The sequence below is a fragment of the Pseudophryne corroboree genome, chromosome 4 (assembly GCF_028390025.1).
Source record: "Pseudophryne corroboree isolate aPseCor3 chromosome 4, aPseCor3.hap2, whole genome shotgun sequence".
NCBI classification, from domain to species: Eukaryota; Metazoa; Chordata; class Amphibia; order Anura; family Myobatrachidae; genus Pseudophryne; species Pseudophryne corroboree.
In genome coordinates this window covers 717,581,399-717,595,426 of record NC_086447.1, presented here as the reverse complement: position 1 = coordinate 717,595,426, position 14,028 = coordinate 717,581,399, and the positions used below count along the sequence as shown (strand labels likewise).

The following is a 14,028-nucleotide window of genomic DNA, read 5'->3' as shown; positions in this document are numbered from 1 at the left end:
TCTGCAGTTTATCGAAGGCCATTGTATTGTAGCGATCGCCTCTGCCTGATTGACAGGCAGTGGCGGTCGTTGGGCGGGAGGGGGCTGGACGTCGGCGTTAAGCCGCCATTTAGGGGGTGCAGTCTGGCCAATGCAGGTGTGGCCGGACCATTGGGGGGGGCGGCCCGGGCTGCGAGGAGGTTCTCCCGGCCAGCCGCAGGAGCTGCACTGGCCAGGAGATACTCCTGAAATGCAAAAGCACCGCCGCTGTGCGATGCTTTTGCATTTCTGCAGGGATGGGGGGGTTAGGCCGGCACTGACATGCAGGGCGGACTAGCCCTGTGCTGGGCATCCCCCCGCATGTCTGATTGCCTGATCGTAGCTGTGCTAAATTTAGCACAGCTACGTTTAACTCGGAATGACCCCCCCTGGTGCATTGAGATGCGATTGTGGTGTGTGTTTGAGCAATTTCACAAAAACAATTCTTAGTAAATTTGCAATTTGCTATGGTATCAATGTTATCTTGACAATATTTGTTCTGATGATGTTTTACAGAATTTGGTGTGCGAAGTCACTTTTGGTTCATAGTAAATTTGTGATGAGGAAAAACGCTGAATTATCGTAAAAATATGGAAAATTGACCCAAAACAATTGTTAGTAAATTTTCCCCCAATAGTGAGAGACTGCCCTCCCAACCTTTTCCATCTGTTGTCCACTCTGCTCCACAGGTGGAATGGTGAGACAGTGTCTGATAAGCGGGACTGTTTGGCCAATATTGGGATGACTGAAATGGAAGGTATGCTATTATCATTATTAGTGTCATCAGTTATAATGATATATAATATATATTTGTGTGGTCGTCTGGCACTCTGGATGATAAGAGGCAAAGGTGCCGGGGTGCCCTCCTGAAGTTAATATTTCTGGTAATCCTCCTTGGGTCCTGTGAATTAGAGATGTGCACCGGAAATTTTTCGGGTTTTGGTTTTGGGTTCGGTTCCGCGGCCGTGTTTTGGGTTCGAACGCGTTTTGGCAAAACCTCACCGAATTTTTTTTTTGTCGGATTCGGGTGTGTTTTGGATTCGGGTGTTTTTTTCAAAAAACCCTAAAAAACAGCTTAAATCATTGAATTTGGGGGTCATTTTGATCCCATAGTATTATTAACCTCAATAACCATAATTTACACTCATTTTCAGTCTATTCTGAACACCTCACACCTCACAATATTATTTTTAGTCCTAAAATTTGCACCGAGGTCGCTGGATGACTAAGCTCAGCGACCCAAGTGGCCGACACAAACACCTGGCCCATCTAGGAGTGGCACTGCAGTGTCACGCAGGATGGCCCTTCCAAAAAACACTCCCCAAACAGCACATGACGCAAAGAAAAAAAGAGGCGCAATGAGGTAGCTGTGTGACTAAGCTCAGCGACCCAAGTGGCCGACACAAACACCTGGCCCATCTAGGAGTGGCACTGCAGTGTCACTCAGAATGGCCCTTTCAAAAAACACTCCCCAAACAGCACATGACGCAAAGAAAAAAAGAGGCGCAATTAGGTTACTGTGTGACTAAGCTCAGCGACCCAAGTGGCCGACACAAACACCTGGCCCATCTAGGAGTGGCACTGCAGTGTCACGCAGGATGGCCCTTCCAAAAAACACTCCCCAAACAGCACATGACGCAAAGAAAAAAAGAGGCGCAATTAGGTTACTGTGTGACTAAGCTCAGCGACCCAAGTGGCCGACACAAACACCTGGCCCATCTAGGAGTGGCACTGCAGTGTCAGACAGGATGGCACTTCAAAAAATAGTCCCCAAACAGCACATGATGCAAAGAAAAATGAAAGAAAAAAAGAGGTGCAAGATGGAATTGTCCTTGGGCCCTCCCACCCACCCTTATGTTGTATAAACAGGACATGCACACTTTAACCAACCCATCATTTCAGTGACAGGGTCTGCCACACGACTGTGACTGAAATGACGGGTTGGTTTGGACCCCCACCAAAAAAGAAGCAATTAATCTCTCCTTGCACAAACTGGCTCTACAGAGGCAAGATGTCCACCTCATCATCATCCTCCGATTCATCACCGTGTACATCCCCCTCCTCACAGATTATCAATTCGTCCCCACTGGAATCCACCATCACAGCTCCCTGTGTACTTTCTGGAGGCAATTGCTGCTGGTGAATGTCTCCACGGAGGAATTGATTATAATTCATTTTAATGAACATCATCTTCTCCACATTTTCTGGAAGTAACCTCGTACGCCGATTGCTGACAAGGTGAGCGGCGGCACTAAACACTCTTTCGGAGTACACACTTGTGGGAGGGCAACTTAGGTAGAATAAAGCCAGTTTGTGCAAGGGCCTCCAAATTGCCTCTTTTTCCTGCCAGTATACGTACGGACTGTCTGACGTGCCTACTTGGATGCGGTCACTCATATAATCCTCCACCATTCTTTCAATGGTGAGAGAATCATATGCAGTGACAGTAGACGACATGTCGGTAATCGTTGGCAGGTCCTTCAGTCCGGACCAGATGTCAGCATCAGCAGTCGCTCCAGACTGCCCTGCATCACCGCCAGCGGGTGGGCTCGGAATTCGTAGCCTTTTCCTCGCACCCCCAGTTGCGGAAGAATGTGAAGGAGGAGATGTTGACAGGTCGCGTTCCGCTTGACTTGACAATTTTCTCACCAGCAGTTCTTTGAACCCCTGCAGACTTGTGTCTGCCGGAAAGAGAGATCCAACGTAGGTTTTAAATCTAGGATCGAGCACGGTGGCCAAAATGTAGTGCTCTGATTTCAACAGATTGACCACCCGTGAATCCTGGTTAAGCGAATGAAGGGCTCCATCCACAAGTCCCACATGCCTAGCGGAATCGCTCTGTTTTAGCTCCTCCTTCAATGCCTCCAGCTTCTTCTGCAAAAGCCTGATGAGGGGAATGACCTGACTCAGGCTGGCAGTGTCTGAACTGACTTCACGTGTGGCAAGTTCAAAAAGTTGCAGAACCTTGCACAACGTTGAAATCATTCTCCACTGCGCTTGAGACAGGTGCATTCCACCTCCTATATCGTGGTCAGATGTATAGGCTTGAATGGCCTTTTGCTGCTCCTCCATCCTCTGAAGCATATAGAGGGTTGAATTCCACCTCGTTACCACTTCTTGCTTCAGATGATGGCAGGGCAGGTTCAGGCGTTTTTGGTGTTGCTCCAGTCTTCTGTACGTGGTGCCTGTACGCCGAAAGTGTCCCGCAATTCTTCTGGCCACCGACAGCATCTCTTGCACGCCCCTGTCGTTTTTTAAATAAATCTGCACCACCAAATTCAAGGTATGTGCAAAACATGGGACGTGCTGGAATTTGCCCAGATATAATGCACGCACAATATTGCTGGCGTTGTCCGATGCCACAAATCCACAGGAGAGTCCAATTGGGGTAAGCCATTCTGCGATGATCTTCCTCAGTTGCCGTAAGAGGTTTTCAGCTGTGTGCGTATTCTGGAAAGCGGTGATACAAAGCGTAGCCTGCCTAGGAAAGAGTTGGCGTTTGCGAGATGCTGCTACTGGTGCCGCCACTGCTGTTCTTGCGGCGGGAGTCCATACATCTACCCAGTGGGCTGTCACAGTCATATAGTCCTGAGTCTGCCCTGCTCCACTTGTCCACATGTCCGTGGTTAAGTGGACATTGGGTACAACTGCATTTTTTAGGACACTGGTGAGTCTTTTTCTGAGGTCTGTGTACATTTTCGGTATCGCCTGCCTAGAGAAATGGAACCTAGATGGTATTTGGTACCGGGGACACAGTACCTCAATCAAGTCTATAGTTGGCTCTGAAGTAACGATGGATACCGGAACCACGTTTCTCACCGCCCAGGATGCCAAGGCCTCAGTTATCCGCTTTGCAGCAGGATGACTGCTGTGATATTTCATCTTCCTCGCAAAGGACTGTTGGACAGTCAATTGCTTGGTGGAAGTAGTAAAAGTCGTCTTACGACTTCCCCTCTGGGATGACCATCGACTCCCAGCAGCAACAACAGCAGCGCCAGCAGCAGTAGGCGTTACACTCAAGGATGCATCGGAGGAATCCCAGGCAGGAGAGGACTCGTCAGAATTGCCAGTGACATGGCCTGCAGGACTATTGGCATTCCTGGGGAAGGAGGAAATTGACACTGAGGGAGTTGGTGGGGTGGTTTGTGTGAGCTTGGTTACAAGAGGAAGGGATTTACTGGTCAGTGGACTGCTTCTGCTGTCGCCCAAAGTTTTTGAACTTGTCACTGACTTATGATGAATGCGCTGCAGGTGACGTATAAGGGAGGATGTTCCGAGGTGGTTAACGTCCTTACCCCTACTTATTACAGCTTGACAAAGGGAACACACGGCTTGACACCTGTTGTCCGCATTTCTGTTGAAATACTTCCACACCGAAGAGCTGATTTTTTTTGGTATTTTCACCAGGCATGTCAATGGCCATATTCCTCCCACGGACAACAGGTGTCTCCCCGGGTGCCTGACTTAAACAAACCACCTCACCATCAGAATCCTCCTTGTCAATTTCCTCCCCAGCGCCAGCAACACCCATATCCTCCTCATCCTGGTGTACTTCAACACTGACATCTTCAATCTGACTATCAGGAACTGGACTGCGGGTGCTCCTTCCAGCACTTGCAGGGGGCATGCAAATGGTGGAAGGCGCATGCTCTTCACGTCCAGTGTTGGGAAGGTCAGGCATCGCAACCGACACAATTGGACTCTCCTTGTGGATTTGTGATTTCGAAGAACGCACAGTTCTTTGCTGTGCTTTTGCCAGCTTGAGTCTTTTCATTTTTCTAGCGAGAGGCTGAGTGCTTCCATCCTCATGTGAAGCTGAACCACTAGCCATGAACATAGGCCAGGGCCTCAGCCGTTCCTTGCCACTCCGTGTGGTAAATGGCATATTGGCAAGTTTACGCTTCTCCTCCGACGATTTTAATTTAGATTTTTGAGTCCTTTATTTACTGATCTTTTGTGTTTTGGATTTTACATGCTCTGTACTATGACATTGGGCATCGGCCTTGGCAGACGACGTTGATGGAATTTCATCATCTCGGCCATGACTAGTGGCAGCAGCTTCAGCACGAGGTGGAAGTGGATCTTGATCTTTCCCTATTTTTGGAACCTCAACATTTTTGTTCTCCATATTTTAATAGGCACAACTAAAAGGCACCTCAGGTAAACAATGGAGATGGATGGATACTAGTATACTTATGGATGACGAGTGACTGACAACACAGAGGTAGCTACAGCCGTGGCCTACCGTACTGCGTCTGCTAGTATAGATAATATAATAAATATATTACTACTGTAGGTATAATATAATGACGGACCTGGTGGACACTGTCAGCAGACTCCTAAACTACTAGTATGAAGAAGATAGAAAAAAAAAACCCACCACAGGTAGGTAGGTATACAATTATGGACGAGCACTGACGACACAGAGATAGCCACAGCCGTGGACTACCATACTGCGTCTGCTAGTATATATAATATAATAAATATATTACTACTGTAGGTATATAATATAATGACGGACCTGGTGGACACTGTCAGCAGACTCCTAAACTACTAGTATGAAGAAGATAGAAAAAAAAAACCCCACCACAGGTAGGTAGGTATACAATTATGGACGTGCACTGACGACACAGATAGCCACAGCCGTGGCCTACCGTACTGCGTCTGCTAGTATAGATAATATACTAAATATATTACTACTGTAGGTATATAATATAATGACGGACCTGGTGGACACTGTCAGCAGACTCCTAAACTACTAGTATGAAGAAGATAGAAAAAAAAAACCCACCACAGGTAGGTAGGTATACAATTATGGACGTGCACTGACGACACAGAGATAGCCACAGCCGTGGCCTACCGTACTGCGTCTGCTAGTATAGATAATATAATAAATATATTACTACTGTAGGTATATAATATAATGTCGGACCTGGTGGACACTGTCAGCAGACTCCTAAACTACTAGTATGAAGAAGATAGAAAAAAAAACCCCACCACAGGTAGGTAGGTATACAATTATGGACGTGCACTGACGACACAGAGATAGCCACAGCCGTGGCCTACCGTACTGCGTCTGCTAGTATAGATAATATAATAAATATATTACTACTGTAGGTATATAATATAATGACGGACCTGGTGGACACTGTCAGCAGACTCCTAAACTACTAGTATGAAGAAGATAGAAAAAAAAACCCCACCACAGGTAGGTAGGTATACAATTATGGACGTGCACTGACGACACAGAGATAGCCACAGCCGTGGCCTACCGTACTGCGTCTGCTAGTATAGATAATATAATAAATATATTACTACTGTAGGTATATAATATAATGACGGACCTGGTGGACACTGTCAGCAGACTCCTAAACTACTAGTATGAAGAAGATAGAAAAAAAAACCCCACCACAGGTAGGTAGGTATACAATTATGGACGTGCACTGACGACACAGAGATAGCCACAGCCGTGGCCTACCGTACTGCGTCTGCTAGTATAGATAATATAATAAATATATTACTACTGTAGGTATATAATATAATGACGGACCTGGTGGACACTGTCAGCAGACTCCTAAACTACTAGTATGAAGAAGATAGAAAAAAAAACCCCACCACAGGTAGGTAGGTATACAATTATGGACGTGCACTGACGACACAGAGATAGCCACAGCCGTGGCCTACCGTACTGCGTCTGCTAGTATAGATAATATAATAAATATATTACTACTGTAGGTATATAATATAATGACGGACCTGGTGGACACTGTCAGCAGACTCCTAAACTACTAGTATGAAGAAGATAGAAAAAAAAAAACCACCACAGGTAGGTATACAATTATGGACGAGCACTGACGACACAGAGATAGCCACAGCCATGGACTACCGTACTGCGTCTGCTAGTATAGATAATATACTAAATATATTACTACTGTAGGTATATAATATAATGACGGACCTGGTGGACACTGTCAGCAGACTCCTAAACTACTAGTATGAAGAAGATAGAAAAAAAAACCCCACCACAGGTAGGTAGGTATACAATTATGGACGAGCACTGACGACACAGAGATAGCCACAGCCGTGGACTACCGTACTGCGTCTGCTAATATAGAGATGATAAAGATGATAGAGATGAAAAAAAATATATAACACTACTGTAGGTAAATATTTATATAATATAATGAATGACGGACCTGCTGGACACTGTCAGCAGAATGCGTTTATAGAATAAAAAAAAAAAACACCACAGGAGTGTTTAACTTTTTCAGGCAGACAATATACTGGTGGTCACTGGCAGCAAAAGTGTGCACTGTACTCCTGCTATAACTGCTCCCCAGTCTCCCCCACAATTAAGCTGTGTGAGCAGTGAGCACTCAGCACAGTCAGATATACATAGATGATATATCATGCAGCACACTGAGGCTGAGCACAGATATGGTATGTATTGTTTTTTTCAGGCAGAGAACGGATTATAATAAAACTGGTGGTCAGTGTCACTATCAGCAAAACTCTGCACTGTACTGAGTACTCCTAACAACTGCTCCCCAAAATTAGTAGTAAATCAAATGTCACTCGTCTCTCTAAACGGAGAGGACGCCAGCCACGTCCTCTCCCTATCAATCTCAATGCACGTGTGAAAATGGCGGCGACGCGCGGCTCCTTATATAGAATCCGAGTCTCGCGAGAATCCGACAGCGGGATGATGACGTTCGGGCGCGCTCGGGTTAACCGAGCAAGGCGGGAGGATCCGAGTCTGCTCGGACCCGTGCAAAAAAGGCTGAAGTTCAGGGGGGTTCGGATTCCGAGGAACCGAACCCGCTCATCTCTACCTGTGATAGGACCTCTATTGAAGAAAAATAGGCGGCACTCCAGGGGCTTAAACCAAGTAAAAATGCCACTTTGTTAATTGAACATCATAATATAGTTCGATACATATCTTTGTTTTTAACTACAATTTAAACACATTGTATACACTTTTATTCAAGTACTTTATTATTCAAGCGCTTGATCTTCTGTTTGTGTACACAGCAGCTCCCCCCGGCGCAATGGGACCCAAGGCTTAAACTGGTTGCCCAGCAACCATGACGTCACGAGGGCAGGGATCAGCTGACGCACCCGGAAGCCGGCGGTCCGGAACGCCGCACATCACATACTTTCTACTTATACAGGTAAGCACAAGCAACACACTCTCAGTCTCTTTTGTTTATTGTTTTTCACCTCACCCATGTTGCACAACCTGATGAAAAGGTCGTAGAGCCTTGAAACGTTGTTTTTTTGCACAATGAAAATCTTTTGAATACATTTTCACTTAAGCCCGTGGAGTGCCGCCTATTTTTCTCCAATAGAGGTCATCACAGGACCCAAGTAGTATTACCAGCGAGAGATATTGGGGTATATGCAATTGCGGTCGAATTCCCGAAATTGTCGAATTTCGGGTCATTTTCGACCAAAAAAAAAAATCGCCTATGCAATTCAGTGCTTTCCGACCAAAAAACGGACTTTTGAAATTCGACTTTTTGCAAATTCGACTTTTCTGCAATGATACAAGTGCTGCAATTCGACCAAAGCATATTCAATTCAAGTTTGGAAATTCGACAGCAGTGCTTTTAGACAGCAAATTCGTCATTTTCAATCCGCCACACTTTGGAGGGTGAAAACAAATAAAAAAATTTTAAACATGTTTTTTTTTGTGTTTTTTTTTTTTTGGGGGGGGAATAGCAGATCTATTTATATTAGAAGGGATTAGGTACTTTTTTTTTTTTTTTTTTTTGGAGGCACAAATATTATTTATATATTTTTTAAAATATTTTTTTTTTTTTTTTTTATGCTGGAACGGTGAAATCATAAAAAAAAATGGCGTGGGGTCCCCCCTCCAAAGCATAACCAGCCTCGGGCTCTTCGAGCTGGTCCTGGTTCTAAAAATGCGGGGAAAAAATTGACAGGGGATCCCCCGTATTTTTAAAACCAGCACCGGGCTCTGCGCCTGGTGCTGGTGCCAAAAATACGGGGGACAAAAAGAGTAGGGGTCCCCCGTATTTTTAACACCAGCATCGGGCTCCACTAGCTGGACAGATAATGCCACAGCCGGGGGTCACTTTTATGCCGTGCCCTGCGGCCGTGGCATTAAATATCCAACTAGTCACCCCTGGCCGGGGTACCCTGGGGGAGTGGGGACCCCTTCAATCAAGGGGTCCCCCCCCCCCAGCCACCCAAGGGCCAGGGGTGAAGCCCGAGGCTGTCCCCCCCATCCAATGGGCTGCGGATGGGGGGGCTGATAGCCTTTTGTGATAATAAAAAGATATTGTTTTTTCCAGTAGTACTACAAGTCCCAGCAAGCCTCCCCCGCAAGCTGGTACTTGGAGAACCACAAGTACCAGCATGCGGGAGAAAAACGGGCCCGCTGGTACCTGTAGTACTACTGGAAAAAAAATACCCAAATAAAAACAGGACACACACACCGTCGACAGTAAAACTTTATTTCATACGTCGACACACACATACTTACCTATGTTCACACGCCGACATCGGTCCTCTTCTCCATGTAGAATCCACGGATACCTGAAAAGAAAAGATCAATATACTCACCTCAGCCATGGTCCAGAGATAAATCCACGTACTTGGCAAAAAAACAAACCGAACACCCGCTCCATGCCGGACTGAAAGGGGTCCCATGCTGACACATGGGACACCTTTCCACGAATGAGACCTGTCAGTGACAGCTGTCACAGAAAGGTCTCTAAGCCAATCAGGAAGCGCAACTTCGTTGCGCTCACCTGATTGGCTGTGCGCTGTCTGTACTGTGACAGCACATCGCAAAGCCGCTCCATTACTTTCAATGGTGGGAACTTAGCGGCTAGCGGTAAGGTCACCCGCCGGTCAGAGGCTGACCGGCGGGTGACCCCACCGCTACCCGCAAAGTTCCCACCATTGAAAGTAATGGAGCGGCTTTGCAATGTGCTGTCACAGTACAGACAGCGCACAGCCAATCAGGTGAGCGCCACGGAAGTAGCGCTTCCTGATTGGCTGAAGGGACGTCAGTGACAGGAGTCACGTGATGTCCCGGCATTCGGGAGAAAGGGGTCTGATGTGAAAGTATTGGACCCCTTTCTAGTCCGGTATGGAGCGGGTTTTTGCGTGTTTTTTTTTTTAAACAAGTACGTGGATTTTACTCTCTGGACGTGGATTTATCTCTGGACGCTGGAAGGTGAGTATAATTTTTTAACAGGTACCCTCGGATCGTCGGAGACCGTGGCAGTCGGCGTGTCAACATAGGTAAGTATGTGTGTGTCGGTAGTGTGTAATAAAGTTTTACTATCAAGGTGTGTCCTGTTTTTATTTGGGTATTTTTTTCCCAGTAGTACTACAGGTACCAGCGGACCCGTTTTTCTCCCGCATGCTGGTACTTGTGGTTCTCCAAGTACCAGCTTGCGGGGGAGGCTTGCTGGGACTTGTAGTACTGCTGGAAAAAACAATATCTTTTTATTATCACAAAAGGCTATCAGCCCCCCCATCCGCAGCCCATTGGATGGGGGGGGACAGCCTCGGGCTTCACCCCTGGCCCTTGGGTGGCTGGGGGGGGGGGACCCCTTGATTGAAGGGGTCCCCACTCCCCCAGGGTACCCCGGCCAGGGGTGACTAGTTGGATATTTAATGCCACGGCCGCAGGGCACGGCATAAAAGTGACCCCCGGCTGTGGCATTATCTGTCCAGCTAGTGGAGCCCGATGCTGGTGTTAAAAATACGGGGGACCTCTACTCTTTTTGTCCCCCGTATTTTTGGCACCAGCACCAGGCGCAGAGCCCGGTGCTGGTTTTAAAAATACGGGGGATCCCTGGCCAATTTTTCCCCTGCATTTTTAGAACCGGGACCAGCTCGATGAGCCCGAGGCTGGTTATGCTTTGGAGGGGGGACCCCACGCCATTTTTTTTTCGGGTTTTTCACGTTTTTTTACCGTTTTGTAAAATCGCGGCAAAATCCGCCAAATCGGCCGATTTTCGCCCGCGACTCTGGCGAATCCGTTTTTCATTGAATATGGTGAATTCCGGAAGCCACCTTCCGGGATTCACCTGTCGAATTGAGTCGAATTAAAAAACGGCGAAAATTGCCGCGAATTCGACCGCAATTGCATATACCCCATTATATATATATATATATAAAATATATGTGGGAAAAAAATGTTTTAAGACCTTGTTATGCGCTGATTAGTTAGGGGGCTTCACCTTAAAGAAATACCTTCTGTTAGAAGAGGTACATTAGTAGACAAAGGAGAAAAGGGGATCTCAAGGGAGCTATAATCAATTCAGAATCTCAATATCTCAAACCACCTTATCAGTCAGGAGCTTATCACCATCATACATAAAATGGATTTTTTATTATAAAATAAACAATGAGTCAGTCAACATTGTTTAGATGTCTATGACGTACATACATAAAGGGTATTGACCATACATAAAACAATTACATCAATTGCATTTAGTAGTAATGTTTACAATATTTGACAGAATCCATGTCCAAGGTTATCAGTAGTATAAATAGAACCCACAATGTATATCGATATTATTCAATTATTGCAATTTCTGGCAAAATTCTTCTCAGAAGGCTAGCGATATAGCCATTTGAAAAGCCATCACGTTTCGTCCCTAGGACTTCGTCAGGGATTCCGTAATCAATACTTCGCATAAAGGATATTCATATTTGAAAATTCACAAATAGTGGCGGGTTGAACAGAGTAAATATGTGGGATTACTGGTCCACCGAATGGGAAATCTAAAAAAAAAAACCATTATATATATATATATATATATATATATATATATATATATATATATATATATATATATATATATATATATATATATATATATATATATAATAATCAAAGGAAGAAGAACAGGAATGATAAACGGGAAAGGACTGACCATATATTGGTCATATATCAAAGTGGGAAGAGCTATTTCATCTCTTAGGTTACAGATAACCCAGGTTACAAAATACATTCAGATATAAAGCACAAAGAAAAGAAAAAAAAGAGTACATAAATAAACAATTCACAGTGGGATGTTGTACATAGCATATTTAGCATAAACACATGATCAGCAATTTATAGAATAAAAAATCACATATATGAGCATTAGATGTACATACCAATATTGCTTCATCAGCATATAGTAATACATTATAACAATGCAGATAGCTGTGGAAATGCCTAAAGGAGGAATATAATGGAGACATCAGAAATAAGGAGTACATACTCAAAGCTCAGAAGTGATTGATACAGACTCAAATGAGTGTAAATACACCAACTATTCGTAGGACATAACATTACTTGTATCTATTAACATTATTAAGGTTTATTCGTGTAGTAAGGAGAATATTATTTTAAGATAGAATAGAACACGACACAAATGGATAATATTAACAAAGTCCATATAAAACGTCTATAATAGCTGGAATACTAGCATTAAACCATTATAGTATCAACATCAGAAAATTATTCATTACATCCATTAATAATGGACATAATGGGGGAATTCAAATGTTTGAAAAGTCGGTTGTTTGTTTTTTTCCTATCTAATAGACAGGAAAAAACAATCTAATAGACAGGAAAAAACAAACAACCGACTTTTCAAACATTTGAATTCCCCCAATGAATCATTTTCTGATGTTGCTTCATTTGATTCTGTACCCCTCAGTTCTGAGCTTTGAGTATGTACTCCTCATTTCTGATTTCCTATTATATTCCTCCTTTAGGCATTTCCACAGCTATCTGCATTGTTATAAATTATTATGATATGCTGATGAAACAATATTGGTATGTACATCTAATGCTCATATATGTGATTTTTATTATATAAATTGCTGATCATGTGTTGATGCTAAATATGCTATGTACAACATCCCACTGTGAATTGTTTATTTATGTACTCTTTTTGTGCTTTTATATCCGAATGTATTTTGGAACCTGGGTTATCTGTATATCTGTCACCTAAGAGATGAAATAGCTCTTCCCACTTTGATATATAACCAATATATTGTCAGTGCTTTCCCGTTTAACATTCCTGTTTTTCTTCCTTTGATTATTATACATATATATATCTGATATATGTAATGATGGTTTTTTAGATATCCCATTCGGTGGACAGTAATCTGACATCTTTATGCTGTTCAACCCGCCATTATTTGTGAATTTTCAGCGGATTCAGCGGTGAATATCCTTTATGCGAAGTATTGATTACATAACCCCTGATGAAGTCCTAGGGACAAAACACGTTTGGTTTTCAAACGGCTATATCGCTAGCCTTCTGAGAAGAATTTTGTCAGAAATTGCAATAATTGAATAATACTGATATACAGTGTGGGTTCTACTTATACTACTGATAACCTTGGACATGAATTCTGTCAAATATTGTAAACATCACCACTAAATTAAATTGATGTAATTCTTTTATGTATGGCCAATACCTTTTATGTATGCATGTCATAGACGTCTAAACAATGTTGACTGACTCATTGTTTATTTTATAATAAAAAAATCCTTTTTATGCATGGTGGTGATAAGCTCCCGACTGATAAGGTGGGTTGAGATAATGAGATTCTGAATTGATTATAACTCCCTTGAGATCCCCTCTTCATATATATATATATATATATATATATAAACACACACACACACACACACACACACACACACACACACACACACACACACACACACACAGTGTTCACTCTAGGAGTGAAAAGGGGCAGGGCGCCGGAGTCCGGGGGCACATGTGTGCGCGCTCGAAATGGGGGCGCGGCCACACAAATTAGGGGGCGTGGCCACGCCTCCGTCATTTTAGGGGGCGGTGCGGCCCACAGACGCTACTATAGAGAGCGTCTGTGGCCGGCGACGTCACTGTTGGGGGCGTGCCCAGCACCTCCGTCGGTGCTGGGCTTCCCCCAGCCCTCTCCCAATGCGTGAATGGATGCCGGGAGGGCAGGGAGCAGGCGGCTGTTCTAGCAGGGCGC

The 14,028-nt window shown here is 44.4% G+C and overlaps 1 long non-coding RNA gene across 1 annotated transcript in view; it reads left to right on the top strand.

Moving 5' to 3' along the window:
• The window catches only part of LOC134910226 (uncharacterized), a 104,263-nt gene that overhangs the window by 9,662 nt on the left and 80,573 nt on the right, over nucleotides 1-14,028 (top strand). The window contains exons 2-3 of the long non-coding RNA XR_010176149.1: nucleotides 708-775; nucleotides 8,050-8,189. This is a non-coding gene — a long non-coding RNA (uncharacterized LOC134910226). The remainder of the gene's footprint in view (nucleotides 1-707; nucleotides 776-8,049; nucleotides 8,190-14,028) is intronic.